This window comes from Conger conger, chromosome 13 (genome assembly GCF_963514075.1).
Source record: "Conger conger chromosome 13, fConCon1.1, whole genome shotgun sequence".
Taxonomy (NCBI): domain Eukaryota; kingdom Metazoa; phylum Chordata; class Actinopteri; order Anguilliformes; family Congridae; genus Conger; species Conger conger.
In genome coordinates, this window is record NC_083772.1 from 38,534,557 (window position 1) to 38,553,045 (window position 18,489).

The 18,489-nt window shown below is 48.3% G+C and overlaps 20 non-coding genes across 20 annotated transcripts; all 20 read left to right on the plus strand.

Moving 5' to 3' along the window:
- Positions 1–945: 945 nt before the first annotated feature.
- Positions 946–1,017, plus strand: trnae-cuc (transfer RNA glutamic acid (anticodon CUC)). The gene has a single exon. It is a non-coding gene; the product is annotated as a tRNA-Glu (tRNA).
- A 243-nt stretch (positions 1,018–1,260) lies between these two features.
- On the plus strand, positions 1,261–1,348 carry trnay-gua (transfer RNA tyrosine (anticodon GUA)). The gene is given in 2 exon segments: positions 1,261–1,297; positions 1,313–1,348. It is a non-coding gene; the product is annotated as a tRNA-Tyr (tRNA).
- Positions 1,349–2,800: 1,452 nt separating this feature from the next.
- trnae-cuc (transfer RNA glutamic acid (anticodon CUC)) lies at positions 2,801–2,872 on the plus strand. The gene has a single exon. It is a non-coding gene; the product is annotated as a tRNA-Glu (tRNA).
- Positions 2,873–3,114: 242 nt separating this feature from the next.
- trnay-gua (transfer RNA tyrosine (anticodon GUA)) lies at positions 3,115–3,202 on the plus strand. The gene is given in 2 exon segments: positions 3,115–3,151; positions 3,167–3,202. It is a non-coding gene; the product is annotated as a tRNA-Tyr (tRNA).
- A 1,452-nt stretch (positions 3,203–4,654) lies between these two features.
- On the plus strand, positions 4,655–4,726 carry trnae-cuc (transfer RNA glutamic acid (anticodon CUC)). Its single transcript has one exon. It is a non-coding gene; the product is annotated as a tRNA-Glu (tRNA).
- Positions 4,727–4,968: 242 nt separating this feature from the next.
- On the plus strand, positions 4,969–5,056 carry trnay-gua (transfer RNA tyrosine (anticodon GUA)). Its single transcript is given in 2 exon segments — positions 4,969–5,005; positions 5,021–5,056. It is a non-coding gene; the product is annotated as a tRNA-Tyr (tRNA).
- A 1,453-nt stretch (positions 5,057–6,509) lies between these two features.
- On the plus strand, positions 6,510–6,581 carry trnae-cuc (transfer RNA glutamic acid (anticodon CUC)). The gene has a single exon. It is a non-coding gene; the product is annotated as a tRNA-Glu (tRNA).
- Positions 6,582–6,823: 242 nt separating this feature from the next.
- trnay-gua (transfer RNA tyrosine (anticodon GUA)) lies at positions 6,824–6,911 on the plus strand. Its single transcript is given in 2 exon segments — positions 6,824–6,860; positions 6,876–6,911. It is a non-coding gene; the product is annotated as a tRNA-Tyr (tRNA).
- A 1,452-nt stretch (positions 6,912–8,363) lies between these two features.
- trnae-cuc (transfer RNA glutamic acid (anticodon CUC)) lies at positions 8,364–8,435 on the plus strand. The gene has a single exon. It is a non-coding gene; the product is annotated as a tRNA-Glu (tRNA).
- A 242-nt stretch (positions 8,436–8,677) lies between these two features.
- Positions 8,678–8,765, plus strand: trnay-gua (transfer RNA tyrosine (anticodon GUA)). Its single transcript is given in 2 exon segments — positions 8,678–8,714; positions 8,730–8,765. It is a non-coding gene; the product is annotated as a tRNA-Tyr (tRNA).
- Positions 8,766–10,218: 1,453 nt separating this feature from the next.
- Positions 10,219–10,290, plus strand: trnae-cuc (transfer RNA glutamic acid (anticodon CUC)). Its single transcript has one exon. It is a non-coding gene; the product is annotated as a tRNA-Glu (tRNA).
- A 242-nt stretch (positions 10,291–10,532) lies between these two features.
- Positions 10,533–10,620, plus strand: trnay-gua (transfer RNA tyrosine (anticodon GUA)). The gene is given in 2 exon segments: positions 10,533–10,569; positions 10,585–10,620. It is a non-coding gene; the product is annotated as a tRNA-Tyr (tRNA).
- Positions 10,621–12,072: 1,452 nt separating this feature from the next.
- Positions 12,073–12,144, plus strand: trnae-cuc (transfer RNA glutamic acid (anticodon CUC)). Its single transcript has one exon. It is a non-coding gene; the product is annotated as a tRNA-Glu (tRNA).
- A 242-nt stretch (positions 12,145–12,386) lies between these two features.
- On the plus strand, positions 12,387–12,474 carry trnay-gua (transfer RNA tyrosine (anticodon GUA)). Its single transcript is given in 2 exon segments — positions 12,387–12,423; positions 12,439–12,474. It is a non-coding gene; the product is annotated as a tRNA-Tyr (tRNA).
- A 1,453-nt stretch (positions 12,475–13,927) lies between these two features.
- trnae-cuc (transfer RNA glutamic acid (anticodon CUC)) lies at positions 13,928–13,999 on the plus strand. Its single transcript has one exon. It is a non-coding gene; the product is annotated as a tRNA-Glu (tRNA).
- Positions 14,000–14,241: 242 nt separating this feature from the next.
- Positions 14,242–14,329, plus strand: trnay-gua (transfer RNA tyrosine (anticodon GUA)). The gene is given in 2 exon segments: positions 14,242–14,278; positions 14,294–14,329. It is a non-coding gene; the product is annotated as a tRNA-Tyr (tRNA).
- A 1,453-nt stretch (positions 14,330–15,782) lies between these two features.
- On the plus strand, positions 15,783–15,854 carry trnae-cuc (transfer RNA glutamic acid (anticodon CUC)). The gene has a single exon. It is a non-coding gene; the product is annotated as a tRNA-Glu (tRNA).
- A 242-nt stretch (positions 15,855–16,096) lies between these two features.
- On the plus strand, positions 16,097–16,184 carry trnay-gua (transfer RNA tyrosine (anticodon GUA)). Its single transcript is given in 2 exon segments — positions 16,097–16,133; positions 16,149–16,184. It is a non-coding gene; the product is annotated as a tRNA-Tyr (tRNA).
- Positions 16,185–17,637: 1,453 nt separating this feature from the next.
- Positions 17,638–17,709, plus strand: trnae-cuc (transfer RNA glutamic acid (anticodon CUC)). Its single transcript has one exon. It is a non-coding gene; the product is annotated as a tRNA-Glu (tRNA).
- A 242-nt stretch (positions 17,710–17,951) lies between these two features.
- Positions 17,952–18,039, plus strand: trnay-gua (transfer RNA tyrosine (anticodon GUA)). The gene is given in 2 exon segments: positions 17,952–17,988; positions 18,004–18,039. It is a non-coding gene; the product is annotated as a tRNA-Tyr (tRNA).
- Positions 18,040–18,489: the final 450 nt, after the last annotated feature.

Here is an 18,489-nt window from a genome sequence, read left to right on the forward strand (position 1 = left end):
AAGAATCTTATTTTGTGATATAGGCCGCTGGTTAGAGTTATCTTTGTAAAAAAAGGGTGGCGACACCACAAAGGTCACGTTCCACGGAGATTTGAACTTGGATTACTCAATTGAAAATTCAGAAGGCTAAGCATTACACCATGGAACCACCACAACTATACCAATCAAAAGAACAACAAGAAACGTGCAGTGGTGAAGCAAGCTTTCCGCACTGGAATTTGGCCGGCTTTAACACAGTATTCTGAGCTACAAACTTACAGACACAGAGTAAAGCTGCCCTACCACCCAACTGACTATGAAAACACGAGGCCTCTAATTACAGCTAGAATGGATGGGTAAAGAGTTGCAGCCTAATGTAGTGTGTGTTGTGTGATGGACAGGTGTGTGTACAAACCAAACTCAGCAAAGCAGAAAGACAATGCGGCATGGCCAGCAAGGCAGTTGCCCCGCTTAGCAGCTGAGAGGAAGATGATCATGGACAGCATTTACAGCACTGCCTCTGTGCCGCTCGGCCGTTGTTTCTTCTTCTCCTCAGTTCAATTGTTTGTTTTTGTGGGAAAAGGACGATTATTAGAAAACAAAGAAAAAGGGAAAAAAAGCATGAGGCGCTGAGGCGACAAAACGCTCGTGGTGGAGGAAATCGGCAGATGTTGTGAAAGGGCCATTCATACGAACAGATGGTATCTCAAACCAAGTATCTACGTAACCCACGGGGTATCTTTTACACGATGTGCGACACAGAAAAATGAACACAATTGCCACTAACCTCTGTCCACAGTCTTGCCCTCAAAATGGGCCCCAAAAGCTGCTGTCTCCTCCCCTTCCTGTCAGATGGTCTGGACACAGGCAGTCTGTCTCAGACAAACAAAATGGCTGTTGTCTTTTTTTGCAAGAAGGCCTATGCCCCCTATCGGGAATTTTCCAATGCCGAGACAACACAACAAGTCCCTGGTGGTCTAGTGGTTAGGATTCGGCGCTCTCACCGCCGCGGCCCGGGTTCGATTCCCGGTCAGGGAACGAGTTTTAACGCAGCTGTCTTTGTCGGCTGGCCCGATTCGCTGGAGAACCAAAAAGGACCCGGCAAACGACGGCCTCGTTTCCATCGCAGCAAGCGGGCCAGAGACCAGGCGTAACCCTAAACTGTCGGGGACATTGGCGTTTCTCGGAATGAGCTGCGTTTCCCTTTTTGCCTTCAGTTCGGCGATGTACAAAGGCAGCGCGCCGCTTCGGAGCAAGGATACCCCCCACCAATAGCGCCACCCTTCGATAGCTCAGTTGGTAGAGCGGAGGACTGTAGTCGGGCAGTGTTGAAATCCTTAGGTCGCTGGTTCAAATCCGGCTCGAAGGAGAGTGTTTTGACAGCACAAAGCTTTTGGGTCAGACACATCAGTCGCTTGACATAATTACCCGTGTATTCCGCTGGTTCCCGACCGTGTTCTCGGAGATCTACCGTCTTGACGGTTTTGGCTTCAAGCCTAACAAAGCGTACCTTATTCAAGAGCAAGAGATGTCGTTGAGCTGCTCATTAGTTGAATGGCATCTGCCCAAATAGGGTCGAAATGAAAACCCACAGGGCAGTAGATGTCCGGGAACAGGGTCGGAAACCGCTGCTTCATGCTATTGCGAACGATATTGCCTGTTAAGGGGAGGAAAACACCTTTCATTTTGACATACATGTAATGTCTGCTTTTTCAAGCCATTCGTGACACAATGTGGCTCAAGGGGGTAAAAAAAATCCATCTAAACACGAAAATCACCCAATTAACAGAAAATAACAACCTGTTCAAATTGCAGGATTGCAAGCGTGGTTGCATTTTCCAGGATTGACTTTCGGGCACTTTCCCGGCTGAAACTCAAGAATCTTATTTTGTGATATAGGCCGCTGGTTAGAGTTATCTTTGTAAAAAAAGGGTGGCGACACCACAAAGGTCACGTTCCACGGAGATTTGAACTTGGATTACTCAATTGAAAATTCAGAAGGCTAAGCATTACACCATGGAACCACCACAACTATACCAATCAAAAGAACAACAAGAAACGTGCAGTGGTGAAGCAAGCTTTCCGCACTGGAATTTGGCCGGCTTTAACACAGTATTCTGAGCTACAAACTTACAGACACAGAGTAAAGCTGCCCTACCACCCAACTGACTATGAAAACACGAGGCCTCTAATTACAGCTAGAATGGATGGGTAAAGAGTTGCAGCCTAATGTAGTGTGTGTTGTGTGATGGACAGGTGTGTGTACAAACCAAACTCAGCAAAGCAGAAAGACAATGCGGCATGGCCAGCAAGGCAGTTGCCCCGCTTAGCAGCTGAGAGGAAGATGATCATGGACAGCATTTACAGCACTGCCTCTGTGCCGCTCGGCCGTTGTTTCTTCTTCTCCTCAGTTCAATTGTTTGTTTTTGTGGGAAAAGGACGATTATTAGAAAACAAAGAAAAAGGGAAAAAAAGCATGAGGCGCTGAGGCGACAAAACGCTCGTGGTGGAGGAAATCGGCAGATGTTGTGAAAGGGCCATTCATACGAACAGATGGTATCTCAAACCAAGTATCTACGTAACCCACGGGGTATCTTTTACACGATGTGCGACACAGAAAAATGAACACAATTGCCACTAACCTCTGTCCACAGTCTTGCCCTCAAAATGGGCCCCAAAAGCTGCTGTCTCCTCCCCTTCCTGTCAGATGGTCTGGACACAGGCAGTCTGTCTCAGACAAACAAAATGGCTGTTGTCTTTTTTTGCAAGAAGGCCTATGCCCCCTATCGGGAATTTTCCAATGCCGAGACAACACAACAAGTCCCTGGTGGTCTAGTGGTTAGGATTCGGCGCTCTCACCGCCGCGGCCCGGGTTCGATTCCCGGTCAGGGAACGAGTTTTAACGCAGCTGTCTTTGTCGGCTGGCCCGATTCGCTGGAGAACCAAAAGGACCCGGCAAACGACGGCCTCGTTTCCATCGCAGCAAGCGGGCCAGAGACCAGGCGTAACCCTAAACTGTCGGGGACATTGGCGTTTCTCGGAATGAGCTGCGTTTCCCTTTTTGCCTTCAGTTCGGCGATGTACAAAGGCAGCGCGCCGCTACGGAGCAAGGATACCCCCCACCAACAGCGACACCCTTCGATAGCTCAGTTGGTAGAGCGGAGGACTGTAGTCGGGCAGTGTTGAAATCCTTAGGTCGCTGGTTCAAATCCGGCTCGAAGGAGAGTGTTTTGACAGCACAAAGCTTTTGGGTCAGACACATCAGTCGCTTGACATAATTACCCGTGTATTCCGCTGGTTCCCGACCGTGTTCTCGGAGATCTACCGTCTTGACGGTTTTGGCTTCAAGCCTAACAAAGCGTACCTTATTCAAGAGCAAGAGATGTCGTTGAGCTGCTCATTAGTTGAATGGCATCTGCCCAAATAGGGTCGAAATGAAAACCCACAGGGCAGTAGATGTCCGGGAACAGGGTCGGAAACCGCTGCTTCATGCTATTGCGAACGATATTGCCTGTTAAGGGGAGGAAAACACCTTTCATTGTGACATACATGTAATGTCTGCTTTTTCAAGCCATTCGTGACACAATGTGGCTCAAGGGGGTAAAAAAAATCCATCTAAACACGAAAATCACCCAATTAACAGAAAATAACAACCTGTTCAAATTGCAGGATTGCAAGCGTGGTTGCATTTTCCAGGATTGACTTTCGGGCACTTCCCCGGCTGAAACTCAAGAATCTTATTTTGTGATATAGGCCGCTGGTTAGAGTTATCTTTGTAAAAAAAGGGTGGCGACACCACAAAGGTCACGTTCCACGGAGATTTGAACTTGGATTACTCAATTGAAAATTCAGAAGGCTAAGCATTACACCATGGAACCACCACAACTATACCAATCAAAAGAACAACAAGAAACGTGCAGTGGTGAAGCAAGCTTTCCGCACTGGAATTTGGCCGGCTTTAACACAGTATTCTGAGCTACAAACTTACAGACACAGAGTAAAGCTGCCCTACCACCCAACTGACTATGAAAACACGAGGCCTCTAATTACAGCTAGAATGGATGGGTAAAGAGTTGCAGCCTAATGTAGTGTGTGTTGTGTGATGGACAGGTGTGTGTACAAACCAAACTCAGCAAAGCAGAAAGACAATGCGGCATGGCCAGCAAGGCAGTTGCCCCGCTTAGCAGCTGAGAGGAAGATGATCATGGACAGCATTTACAGCACTGCCTCTGTGCCGCTCGGCCGTTGTTTCTTCTTCTCCTCAGTTCAATTGTTTGTTTTTGTGGGAAAAGGACGATTATTAGAAAACAAAGAAAAAGGGAAAAAAAGCATGAGGCGCTGAGGCGACAAAACGCTCGTGGTGGAGGAAATCGGCAGATGTTGTGAAAGGGCCATTCATACGAACAGATGGTATCTCAAACCAAGTATCTACGTAACCCACGGGGTATCTTTTACACGATGTGCGACACAGAAAAATGAACACAATTGCCACTAACCTCTGTCCACAGTCTTGCCCTCAAAATGGGCCCCAAAAGCTGCTGTCTCCTCCCCTTCCTGTCAGATGGTCTGGACACAGGCAGTCTGTCTCAGACAAACAAAATGGCTGTTGTCTTTTTTTGCAAGAAGGCCTATGCCCCCTATCGGGAATTTTCCAATGCCGAGACAACACAACAAGTCCCTGGTGGTCTAGTGGTTAGGATTCGGCGCTCTCACCGCCGCGGCCCGGGTTCGATTCCCGGTCAGGGAACGAGTTTTAACGCAGCTGTCTTTGTCGGCTGGCCCGATTCGCTGGAGAACCAAAAGGACCCGGCAAACGACGGCCTCGTTTCCATCGCAGCAAGCGGGCCAGAGACCAGGCGTAACCCTAAACTGTCGGGGACATTGGCGTTTCTCGGAATGAGCTGCGTTTCCCTTTTTGCCTTCAGTTCGGCGATGTACAAAGGCAGCGCGCCGCTACGGAGCAAGGATACCCCCCACCAACAGCGACACCCTTCGATAGCTCAGTTGGTAGAGCGGAGGACTGTAGTCGGGCAGTGTTGAAATCCTTAGGTCGCTGGTTCAAATCCGGCTCGAAGGAGAGTGTTTTGACAGCACAAAGCTTTTGGGTCAGACACATCAGTCGCTTGACATAATTACCCGTGTATTCCGCTGGTTCCCGACCGTGTTCTCGGAGATCTACCGTCTTGACGGTTTTGGCTTCAAGCCTAACAAAGCGTACCTTATTCAAGAGCAAGAGATGTCGTTGAGCTGCTCATTAGTTGAATGGCATCTGCCCAAATAGGGTCGAAATGAAAACCCACAGGGCAGTAGATGTCCGGGAACAGGGTCGGAAACCGCTGCTTCATGCTATTGCGAACGATATTGCCTGTTAAGGGGAGGAAAACACCTTTCATTGTGACATACATGTAATGTCTGCTTTTTCAAGCCATTCGTGACACAATGTGGCTCAAGGGGGTAAAAAAAATCCATCTAAACACGAAAATCACCCAATTAACAGAAAATAACAACCTGTTCAAATTGCAGGATTGCAAGCGTGGTTGCATTTTCCAGGATTGACTTTCGGGCACTTTCCCGGCTGAAACTCAAGAATCTTATTTTGTGATATAGGCCGCTGGTTAGAGTTATCTTTGTAAAAAATGGGTGGCGACACCACAAAGGTCACGTTCCATGGAGATTTGAACTTGGATTACTCAATTGAAAATTCAGAAGGCTAACCATTACACCATGGAACCAGCACAACTATACCAATCAAAAGAACAACAAGAAACGTGCAGTGGTGAAGCAAGCTTTCTGCACTGGAATTTGGCCGGCTTTAACACAGTATTCTGAGCTACAAACTTACAGACACAGAGTAAAGCTGCCCTACCACCCAACTGACTATGAAAACACGAGGCCTCTAATTACAGCTAGAATGGATGGGTAAAGAGTTGCAGCCTAATGTAGTGTGTGTTGTGTGATGGAGAGGTGTGTGTACAAACCAAACTCAGCAAAGCAGAAAGACAATGCGGCATGGCCAGCAAGGCAGTTGCCCCGCTTAGCAGCTGAGAGGAAGATGATCATGGACAGCATTTACAGCACTGCCTCTGTGCCGCTCGGCCGTTGTTTCTTCTTCTCCTCAGTTCAATTGTTTGTTTTTGTGGGAAAAGGACGATTATTAGAAAACAAAGAAAAAGGGGAAAAAAAGCATGAGGCGGTGAGGCGACAAAACGCTCGTGGTGGCGGAAATCGGCAGATGTTGTGAAAGGGCCATTCATACGTACAGATGGTATCTCAAACCAAGTATCTACGTAACCCACGGGGTATCTTTTACACGATGTGCGACACAGAAAAATGAACACAATTGCCACTAACCTCTGTCCACAGTCTTGCCCTCAAAATGGGCCCCAAAAGCTGCTGTCTCCTCCCCTTCCTGTCAGATGGTCTGGACACAGGCAGTCTGTCTCAGACAAACAAAATGGCTGTTGTCTTTTTTTGCAAGAAGGCCTATGCCCCCTATCGGGAATTTTCCAATGCCGAGACAACACAACAAGTCCCTGGTGGTCTAGTGGTTAGGATTCGGCGCTCTCACCGCCGCGGCCCGGGTTCGATTCCCGGTCAGGGAACGAGTTTTAAGGCAGCTGTCTTTGTCGGCTGGCCCGATTCGCTGGAGAACCAAAAGGACCCGGCAAACGACGGCCTCGTTTCCATCGCAGCAAGCGGGCCAGAGACCAGGCGTAACCCTAAACTGTCGGGGACATTGGCGTTTCTCGGAATGAGCTGCGTTTCCCTTTTTGCCTTCAGTTCGGCGATGTACAAAGGCAGCGCGCCGCTACGGAGCAAGGATACCCCCCACCAACAGCGACACCCTTCGATAGCTCAGTTGGTAGAGCGGAGGACTGTAGTCGGGCAGTGTTGAAATCCTTAGGTCGCTGGTTCAAATCCGGCTCGAAGGAGAGTGTTTTGACAGCACAAAGCTTTTGGGTCAGACACATCAGTCGCTTGACATAATTACCCGTGTATTCTGCTGGTTCCCGACCGTGTTCTCGGAGATCTACCGTCTTGACGGTTTTGGCTTCAAGCCTAACAAAGCGTACCTTATTCAAGAGCAAGAGATGTCGTTGAGCTGCTCATTAGTTGAATGGCATCTGCCCAAATAGGGTCGAAATGAAAACCCACAGGGCAGTAGATGTCCGGGAACAGGGTCGGAAACCGCTGCTTCATGCTATTGCGAACGATATTGCCTGTTAAGGGGAGGAAAACACCTTTCATTGTGACATACATGTAATGTCTGCTTTTTCAAGCCATTCGTGACACAATGTGGCTCAAGGGGGTAAAAAAAATCCATCTAAACACGAAAATCACCCAATTAACAGAAAATAACAACCTGTTCAAATTGCAGGATTGCAAGCGTGGTTGCATTTTCCAGGATTGACTTTCGGGCACTTTCCCGGCTGAAACTCAAGAATCTTATTTTGTGATATAGGCCGCTGGTTAGAGTTATCTTTGTAAAAAATGGGTGGCGACACCACAAAGGTCACGTTCCATGGAGATTTGAACTTGGATTACTCAATTGAAAATTCAGAAGGCTAACCATTACACCATGGAACCAGCACAACTATACCAATCAAAAGAACAACAAGAAACGTGCAGTGGTGAAGCAAGCTTTCTGCACTGGAATTTGGCCGGCTTTAACACAGTATTCTGAGCTACAAACTTACAGACACAGAGTAAAGCTGCCCTACCACCCAACTGACTATGAAAACACGAGGCCTCTAATTACAGCTAGAATGGATGGGTAAAGAGTTGCAGCCTAATGTAGTGTGTGTTGTGTGATGGAGAGGTGTGTGTACAAACCAAACTCAGCAAAGCAGAAAGACAATGCGGCATGGCCAGCAAGGCAGTTGCCCCGCTTAGCAGCTGAGAGGAAGATGATCATGGACAGCATTTACAGCACTGCCTCTGTGCCGCTCGGCCGTTGTTTCTTCTTCTCCTCAGTTCAATTGTTTGTTTTTGTGGGAAAAGGACGATTATTAGAAAACAAAGAAAAAGGGAAAAAAAGCATGAGGCGCTGAGGCGACAAAACGCTCGTGGTGGAGGAAATCGGCAGATGTTGTGAAAGGGCCATTCATACGTACAGATGGTATCTCAAACCAAGTATCTACGTAACCCACGGGGTATCTTTTACACGATGTGCGACACAGAAAAATGAACACAATTGCCACTAACCTCTGTCCACAGTCTTGCCCTCAAAATGGGCCCCAAAAGCTGCTGTCTCCTCCCCTTCCTGTCAGATGGTCTGGACACAGGCAGTCTGTCTCAGACAAACAAAATGGCTGTTGTCTTTTTTTGCAAGAAGGCCTATGCCCCCTATCGGGAATTTTCCAATGCCGAGACAACACAACAAGTCCCTGGTGGTCTAGTGGTTAGGATTCGGCGCTCTCACCGCCGCGGCCCGGGTTCGATTCCCGGTCAGGGAACGAGTTTTAACGCAGCTGTCTTTGTCGGCTGGCCCGATTCGCTGGAGAACCAAAAGGACCCGGCAAACGACGGCCTCGTTTCCATCGCAGCAAGCGGGCCAGAGACCAGGCGTAACCCTAAACTGTCGGGGACATTGGCGTTTCTCGGAATGAGCTGCGTTTCCCTTTTTGCCTTCAGTTCGGCGATGTACAAAGGCAGCGCGCCGCTACGGAGCAAGGATACCCCCCACCAACAGCGACACCCTTCGATAGCTCAGTTGGTAGAGCGGAGGACTGTAGTCGGGCAGTGTTGAAATCCTTAGGTCGCTGGTTCAAATCCGGCTCGAAGGAGAGTGTTTTGACAGCACAAAGCTTTTGGGTCAGACACATCAGTCGCTTGACATAATTACCCGTGTATTCTGCTGGTTCCCGACCGTGTTCTCGGAGATCTACCGTCTTGACGGTTTTGGCTTCAAGCCTAACAAAGCGTACCTTATTCAAGAGCAAGAGATGTCGTTGAGCTGCTCATTAGTTGAATGGCATCTGCCCAAATAGGGTCGAAATGAAAACCCACAGGGCAGTAGATGTCCGGGAACAGGGTCGGAAACCGCTGCTTCATGCTATTGCGAACGATATTGCCTGTTAAGGGGAGGAAAACACCTTTCATTGTGACATACATGTAATGTCTGCTTTTTCAAGCCATTCGTGACACAATGTGGCTCAAGGGGGTAAAAAAAATCCATCTAAACACGAAAATCACCCAATTAACAGAAAATAACAACCTGTTCAAATTGCAGGATTGCAAGCGTGGTTGCATTTTCCAGGATTGACTTTCGGGCACTTTCCCGGCTGAAACTCAAGAATCTTATTTTGTGATATAGGCCGCTGGTTAGAGTTATCTTTGTAAAAAATGGGTGGCGACACCACAAAGGTCACGTTCCATGGAGATTTGAACTTGGATTACTCAATTGAAAATTCAGAAGGCTAACCATTACACCATGGAACCAGCACAACTATACCAATCAAAAGAACAACAAGAAACGTGCAGTGGTGAAGCAAGCTTTCTGCACTGGAATTTGGCCGGCTTTAACACAGTATTCTGAGCTACAAACTTACAGACACAGAGTAAAGCTGCCCTACCACCCAACTGACTATGAAAACACGAGGCCTCTAATTACAGCTAGAATGGATGGGTAAAGAGTTGCAGCCTAATGTAGTGTGTGTTGTGTGATGGACAGGTGTGTGTACAAACCAAACTCAGCAAAGCAGAAAGACAATGCGGCATGGCCAGCAAGGCAGTTGCCCCGCTTAGCAGCTGAGAGGAAGATGATCATGGACAGCATTTACAGCACTGCCTCTGTGCCGCTCGGCCGTTGTTTCTTCTTCTCCTCAGTTCAATTGTTTGTTTTTGTGGGAAAAGGACGATTATTAGAAAACAAAGAAAAAGGGGAAAAAAAGCATGAGGCGGTGAGGCGACAAAACGCTCGTGGTGGCGGAAATCGGCAGATGTTGTGAAAGGGCCATTCATACGTACAGATGGTATCTCAAACCAAGTATCTACGTAACCCACGGGGTATCTTTTACACGATGTGCGACACAGAAAAATGAACACAATTGCCACTAACCTCTGTCCACAGTCTTGCCCTCAAAATGGGCCCCAAAAGCTGCTGTCTCCTCCCCTTCCTGTCAGATGGTCTGGACACAGGCAGTCTGTCTCAGACAAACAAAATGGCTGTTGTCTTTTTTTGCAAGAAGGCCTATGCCCCCTATCGGGAATTTTCCAATGCCGAGACAACACAACAAGTCCCTGGTGGTCTAGTGGTTAGGATTCGGCGCTCTCACCGCCGCGGCCCGGGTTCGATTCCCGGTCAGGGAACGAGTTTTAACGCAGCTGTCTTTGTCGGCTGGCCCGATTCGCTGGAGAACCAAAAGGACCCGGCAAACGACGGCCTCGTTTCCATCGCAGCAAGCGGGCCAGAGACCAGGCGTAACCCTAAACTGTCGGGGACATTGGCGTTTCTCGGAATGAGCTGCGTTTCCCTTTTTGCCTTCAGTTCGGCGATGTACAAAGGCAGCGCGCCGCTACGGAGCAAGGATACCCCCCACCAACAGCGACACCCTTCGATAGCTCAGTTGGTAGAGCGGAGGACTGTAGTCGGGCAGTGTTGAAATCCTTAGGTCGCTGGTTCAAATCCGGCTCGAAGGAGAGTGTTTTGACAGCACAAAGCTTTTGGGTCAGACACATCAGTCGCTTGACATAATTACCCGTGTATTCTGCTGGTTCCCGACCGTGTTCTCGGAGATCTACCGTCTTGACGGTTTTGGCTTCAAGCCTAACAAAGCGTACCTTATTCAAGAGCAAGAGATGTCGTTGAGCTGCTCATTAGTTGAATGGCATCTGCCCAAATAGGGTCGAAATGAAAACCCACAGGGCAGTAGATGTCCGGGAACAGGGTCGGAAACCGCTGCTTCATGCTATTGCGAACGATATTGCCTGTTAAGGGGAGGAAAACACCTTTCATTGTGACATACATGTAATGTCTGCTTTTTCAAGCCATTCGTGACACAATGTGGCTCAAGGGGGTAAAAAAAATCCATCTAAACACGAAAATCACCCAATTAACAGAAAATAACAACCTGTTCAAATTGCAGGATTGCAAGCGTGGTTGCATTTTCCAGGATTGACTTTCGGGCACTTCCCCGGCTGAAACTCAAGAATCTTATTTTGTGATATAGGCCGCTGGTTAGAGTTATCTTTGTAAAAAAAGGGTGGCGACACCACAAAGGTCACGTTCCACGGAGATTTGAACTTGGATTACTCAATTGAAAATTCAGAAGGCTAAGCATTACACCATGGAACCACCACAACTATACCAATCAAAAGAACAACAAGAAACGTGCAGTGGTGAAGCAAGCTTTCCGCACTGGAATTTGGCCGGCTTTAACACAGTATTCTGAGCTACAAACTTACAGACACAGAGTAAAGCTGCCCTACCACCCAACTGACTATGAAAACACGAGGCCTCTAATTACAGCTAGAATGGATGGGTAAAGAGTTGCAGCCTAATGTAGTGTGTGTTGTGTGATGGACAGGTGTGTGTACAAACCAAACTCAGCAAAGCAGAAAGACAATGCGGCATGGCCAGCAAGGCAGTTGCCCCGCTTAGCAGCTGAGAGGAAGATGATCATGGACAGCATTTACAGCACTGCCTCTGTGCCGCTCGGCCGTTGTTTCTTCTTCTCCTCAGTTCAATTGTTTGTTTTTGTGGGAAAAGGACGATTATTAGAAAACAAAGAAAAAGGGAAAAAAAGCATGAGGCGCTGAGGCGACAAAACGCTCGTGGTGGAGGAAATCGGCAGATGTTGTGAAAGGGCCATTCATACGAACAGATGGTATCTCAAACCAAGTATCTACGTAACCCACGGGGTATCTTTTACACGATGTGCGACACAGAAAAATGAACACAATTGCCACTAACCTCTGTCCACAGTCTTGCCCTCAAAATGGGCCCCAAAAGCTGCTGTCTCCTCCCCTTCCTGTCAGATGGTCTGGACACAGGCAGTCTGTCTCAGACAAACAAAATGGCTGTTGTCTTTTTTTGCAAGAAGGCCTATGCCCCCTATCGGGAATTTTCCAATGCCGAGACAACACAACAAGTCCCTGGTGGTCTAGTGGTTAGGATTCGGCGCTCTCACCGCCGCGGCCCGGGTTCGATTCCCGGTCAGGGAACGAGTTTTAACGCAGCTGTCTTTGTCGGCTGGCCCGATTCGCTGGAGAACCAAAAGGACCCGGCAAACGACGGCCTCGTTTCCATCGCAGCAAGCGGGCCAGAGACCAGGCGTAACCCTAAACTGTCGGGGACATTGGCGTTTCTCGGAATGAGCTGCGTTTCCCTTTTTGCCTTCAGTTCGGCGATGTACAAAGGCAGCGCGCCGCTACGGAGCAAGGATACCCCCCACCAACAGCGACACCCTTCGATAGCTCAGTTGGTAGAGCGGAGGACTGTAGTCGGGCAGTGTTGAAATCCTTAGGTCGCTGGTTCAAATCCGGCTCGAAGGAGAGTGTTTTGACAGCACAAAGCTTTTGGGTCAGACACATCAGTCGCTTGACATAATTACCCGTGTATTCTGCTGGTTCCCGACCGTGTTCTCGGAGATCTACCGTCTTGACGGTTTTGGCTTCAAGCCTAACAAAGCGTACCTTATTCAAGAGCAAGAGATGTCGTTGAGCTGCTCATTAGTTGAATGGCATCTGCCCAAATAGGGTCGAAATGAAAACCCACAGGGCAGTAGATGTCCGGGAACAGGGTCGGAAACCGCTGCTTCATGCTATTGCGAACGATATTGCCTGTTAAGGGGAGGAAAACACCTTTCATTGTGACATACATGTAATGTCTGCTTTTTCAAGCCATTCGTGACACAATGTGGCTCAAGGGGGTAAAAAAAATCCATCTAAACACGAAAATCACCCAATTAACAGAAAATAACAACCTGTTCAAATTGCAGGATTGCAAGCGTGGTTGCATTTTCCAGGATTGACTTTCGGGCACTTTCCCGGCTGAAACTCAAGAATCTTATTTTGTGATATAGGCCGCTGGTTAGAGTTATCTTTGTAAAAAATGGGTGGCGACACCACAAAGGTCACGTTCCATGGAGATTTGAACTTGGATTACTCAATTGAAAATTCAGAAGGCTAACCATTACACCATGGAACCAGCACAACTATACCAATCAAAAGAACAACAAGAAACGTGCAGTGGTGAAGCAAGCTTTCTGCACTGGAATTTGGCCGGCTTTAACACAGTATTCTGAGCTACAAACTTACAGACACAGAGTAAAGCTGCCCTACCACCCAACTGACTATGAAAACACGAGGCCTCTAATTACAGCTAGAATGGATGGGTAAAGAGTTGCAGCCTAATGTAGTGTGTGTTGTGTGATGGAGAGGTGTGTGTACAAACCAAACTCAGCAAAGCAGAAAGACAATGCGGCATGGCCAGCAAGGCAGTTGCCCCGCTTAGCAGCTGAGAGGAAGATGATCATGGACAGCATTTACAGCACTGCCTCTGTGCCGCTCGGCCGTTGTTTCTTCTTCTCCTCAGTTCAATTGTTTGTTTTTGTGGGAAAAGGACGATTATTAGAAAACAAAGAAAAAGGGGAAAAAAAGCATGAGGCGGTGAGGCGACAAAACGCTCGTGGTGGCGGAAATCGGCAGATGTTGTGAAAGGGCCATTCATACGTACAGATGGTATCTCAAACCAAGTATCTACGTAACCCACGGGGTATCTTTTACACGATGTGCGACACAGAAAAATGAACACAATTGCCACTAACCTCTGTCCACAGTCTTGCCCTCAAAATGGGCCCCAAAAGCTGCTGTCTCCTCCCCTTCCTGTCAGATGGTCTGGACACAGGCAGTCTGTCTCAGACAAACAAAATGGCTGTTGTCTTTTTTTGCAAGAAGGCCTATGCCCCCTATCGGGAATTTTCCAATGCCGAGACAACACAACAAGTCCCTGGTGGTCTAGTGGTTAGGATTCGGCGCTCTCACCGCCGCGGCCCGGGTTCGATTCCCGGTCAGGGAACGAGTTTTAACGCAGCTGTCTTTGTCGGCTGGCCCGATTCGCTGGAGAACCAAAAGGACCCGGCAAACGACGGCCTCGTTTCCATCGCAGCAAGCGGGCCAGAGACCAGGCGTAACCCTAAACTGTCGGGGACATTGGCGTTTCTCGGAATGAGCTGCGTTTCCCTTTTTGCCTTCAGTTCGGCGATGTACAAAGGCAGCGCGCCGCTACGGAGCAAGGATACCCCCCACCAACAGCGACACCCTTCGATAGCTCAGTTGGTAGAGCGGAGGACTGTAGTCGGGCAGTGTTGAAATCCTTAGGTCGCTGGTTCAAATCCGGCTCGAAGGAGAGTGTTTTGACAGCACAAAGCTTTTGGGTCAGACACATCAGTCGCTTGACATAATTACCCGTGTATTCTGCTGGTTCCCGACCGTGTTCTCGGAGATCTACCGTCTTGACGGTTTTGGCTTCAAGCCTAACAAAGCGTACCTTATTCAAGAGCAAGAGATGTCGTTGAGCTGCTCATTAGTTGAATGGCATCTGCCCAAATAGGGTCGAAATGAAAACCCACAGGGCAGTAGATGTCCGGGAACAGGGTCGGAAACCGCTGCTTCATGCTATTGCGAACGATATTGCCTGTTAAGGGGAGGAAAACACCTTTCATTGTGACATACATGTAATGTCTGCTTTTTCAAGCCATTCGTGACACAATGTGGCTCAAGGGGGTAAAAAAAATCCATCTAAACACGAAAATCACCCAATTAACAGAAAATAACAACCTGTTCAAATTGCAGGATTGCAAGCGTGGTTGCATTTTCCAGGATTGACTTTCGGGCACTTTCCCGGCTGAAACTCAAGAATCTTATTTTGTGATATAGGCCGCTGGTTAGAGTTATCTTTGTAAAAAATGGGTGGCGACACCACAAAGGTCACGTTCCATGGAGATTTGAACTTGGATTACTCAATTGAAAATTCAGAAGGCTAACCATTACACCATGGAACCAGCACAACTATACCAATCAAAAGAACAACAAGAAACGTGCAGTGGTGAAGCAAGCTTTCTGCACTGGAATTTGGCCGGCTTTAACACAGTATTCTGAGCTACAAACTTACAGACACAGAGTAAAGCTGCCCTACCACCCAACTGACTATGAAAACACGAGGCCTCTAATTACAGCTAGAATGGATGGGTAAAGAGTTGCAGCCTAATGTAGTGTGTGTTGTGTGATGGAGAGGTGTGTGTACAAACCAAACTCAGCAAAGCAGAAAGACAATGCGGCATGGCCAGCAAGGCAGTTGCCCCGCTTAGCAGCTGAGAGGAAGATGATCATGGACAGCATTTACAGCACTGCCTCTGTGCCGCTCGGCCGTTGTTTCTTCTTCTCCTCAGTTCAATTGTTTGTTTTTGTGGGAAAAGGACGATTATTAGAAAACAAAGAAAAAGGGGAAAAAAAGCATGAGGCGGTGAGGCGACAAAACGCTCGTGGTGGCGGAAATCGGCAGATGTTGTGAAAGGGCCATTCATACGTACAGATGGTATCTCAAACCAAGTATCTACGTAACCCACGGGGTATCTTTTACACGATGTGCGACACAGAAAAATGAACACAATTGCCACTAACCTCTGTCCACAGTCTTGCCCTCAAAATGGGCCCCAAAAGCTGCTGTCTCCTCCCCTTCCTGTCAGATGGTCTGGACACAGGCAGTCTGTCTCAGACAAACAAAATGGCTGTTGTCTTTTTTTGCAAGAAGGCCTATGCCCCCTATCGGGAATTTTCCAATGCCGAGACAACACAACAAGTCCCTGGTGGTCTAGTGGTTAGGATTCGGCGCTCTCACCGCCGCGGCCCGGGTTCGATTCCCGGTCAGGGAACGAGTTTTAACGCAGCTGTCTTTGTCGGCTGGCCCGATTCGCTGGAGAACCAAAAGGACCCGGCAAACGACGGCCTCGTTTCCATCGCAGCAAGCGGGCCAGAGACCAGGCGTAACCCTAAACTGTCGGGGACATTGGCGTTTCTCGGAATGAGCTGCGTTTCCCTTTTTGCCTTCAGTTCGGCGATGTACAAAGGCAGCGCGCCGCTACGGAGCAAGGATACCCCCCACCAACAGCGACACCCTTCGATAGCTCAGTTGGTAGAGCGGAGGACTGTAGTCGGGCAGTGTTGAAATCCTTAGGTCGCTGGTTCAAATCCGGCTCGAAGGAGAGTGTTTTGACAGCACAAAGCTTTTGGGTCAGACACATCAGTCGCTTGACATAATTACCCGTGTATTCTGCTGGTTCCCGACCGTGTTCTCGGAGATCTACCGTCTTGACGGTTTTGGCTTCAAGCCTAACAAAGCGTACCTTATTCAAGAGCAAGAGATGTCGTTGAGCTGCTCATTAGTTGAATGGCATCTGCCCAAATAGGGTCGAAATGAAAACCCACAGGGCAGTAGATGTCCGGGAACAGGGTCGGAAACCGCTGCTTCATGCTATTGCGAACGATATTGCCTGTTAAGGGGAGGAAAACACCTTTCATTGTGACATACATGTAATGTCTGCTTTTTCAAGCCATTCGTGACACAATGTGGCTCAAGGGGGTAAAAAAAATCCATCTAAACACGAAAATCACCCAATTAACAGAAAATAACAACCTGTTCAAATTGCAGGATTGCAAGCGTGGTTGCATTTTCCAGGATTGACTTTCGGGCACTTTCCCGGCTGAAACTCAAGAATCTTATTTTGTGATATAGGCCGCTGGTTAGAGTTATCTTTGTAAAAAATGGGTGGCGACACCACAAAGGTCACGTTCCATGGAGATTTGAACTTGGATTACTCAATTGAAAATTCAGAAGGCTAACCATTACACCATGGAACCAGCACAACTATACCAATCAAAAGAACAACAAGAAACGTGCAGTGGTGAAGCAAGCTTTCTGCACTGGAATTTGGCCGGCTTTAACACAGTATTCTGAGCTACAAACTTACAGACACAGAGTAAAGCTGCCCTACCACCCAACTGACTATGAAAACACGAGGCCTCTAATTACAGCTAGAATGGATGGGTAAAGAGTTGCAGCCTAATGTAGTGTGTGTTGTGTGATGGAGAGGTGTGTGTACAAACCAAACTCAGCAAAGCAGAAAGACAATGCGGCATGGCCAGCAAGGCAGTTGCCCCGCTTAGCAGCTGAGAGGAAGATGATCATGGACAGCATTTACAGCACTGCCTCTGTGCCGCTCGGCCGTTGTTTCTTCTTCTCCTCAGTTCAATTGTTTGTTTTTGTGGGAAAAGGACGATTATTAGAAAACAAAGAAAAAGGGGAAAAAAAGCATGAGGCGGTGAGGCGACAAAACGCTCGTGGTGGCGGAAATCGGCAGATGTTGTGAAAGGGCCATTCATACGTACAGATGGTATCTCAAACCAAGTATCTACGTAACCCACGGGGTATCTTTTACACGATGTGCGACACAGAAAAATGAACACAATTGCCACTAACCTCTGTCCACAGTCTTGCCCTCAAAATGGGCCCCAAAAGCTGCTGTCTCCTCCCCTTCCTGTCAGATGGTCTGGACACAGGCAGTCTGTCTCAGACAAACAAAATGGCTGTTGTCTTTTTTTGCAAGAAGGCCTATGCCCCCTATCGGGAATTTTCCAATGCCGAGACAACACAACAAGTCCCTGGTGGTCTAGTGGTTAGGATTCGGCGCTCTCACCGCCGCGGCCCGGGTTCGATTCCCGGTCAGGGAACGAGTTTTAACGCAGCTGTCTTTGTCGGCTGGCCCGATTCGCTGGAGAACCAAAAGGACCCGGCAAACGACGGCCTCGTTTCCATCGCAGCAAGCGGGCCAGAGACCAGGCGTAACCCTAAACTGTCGGGGACATTGGCGTTTCTCGGAATGAGCTGCGTTTCCCTTTTTGCCTTCAGTTCGGCGATGTACAAAGGCAGCGCGCCGCTACGGAGCAAGGATACCCCCCACCAACAGCGACACCCTTCGATAGCTCAGTTGGTAGAGCGGAGGACTGTAGTCGGGCAGTGTTGAAATCCTTAGGTCGCTGGTTCAAATCCGGCTCGAAGGAGAGTGTTTTGACAGCACAAAGCTTTTGGGTCAGACACATCAGTCGCTTGACATAATTACCCGTGTATTCTGCTGGTTCCCGACCGTGTTCTCGGAGATCTACCGTCTTGACGGTTTTGGCTTCAAGCCTAACAAAGCGTACCTTATTCAAGAGCAAGAGATGTCGTTGAGCTGCTCATTAGTTGAATGGCATCTGCCCAAATAGGGTCGAAATGAAAACCCACAGGGCAGTAGATGTCCGGGAACAGGGTCGGAAACCGCTGCTTCATGCTATTGCGAACGATATTGCCTGTTAAGGGGAGGAAAACACCTTTCATTGTGACATACATGTAATGTCTGCTTTTTCAAGCCATTCGTGACACAATGTGGCTCAAGGGGGTAAAAAAAATCCATCTAAACACGAAAATCACCCAATTAACAGAAAATAACAACCTGTTCAAATTGCAGGATT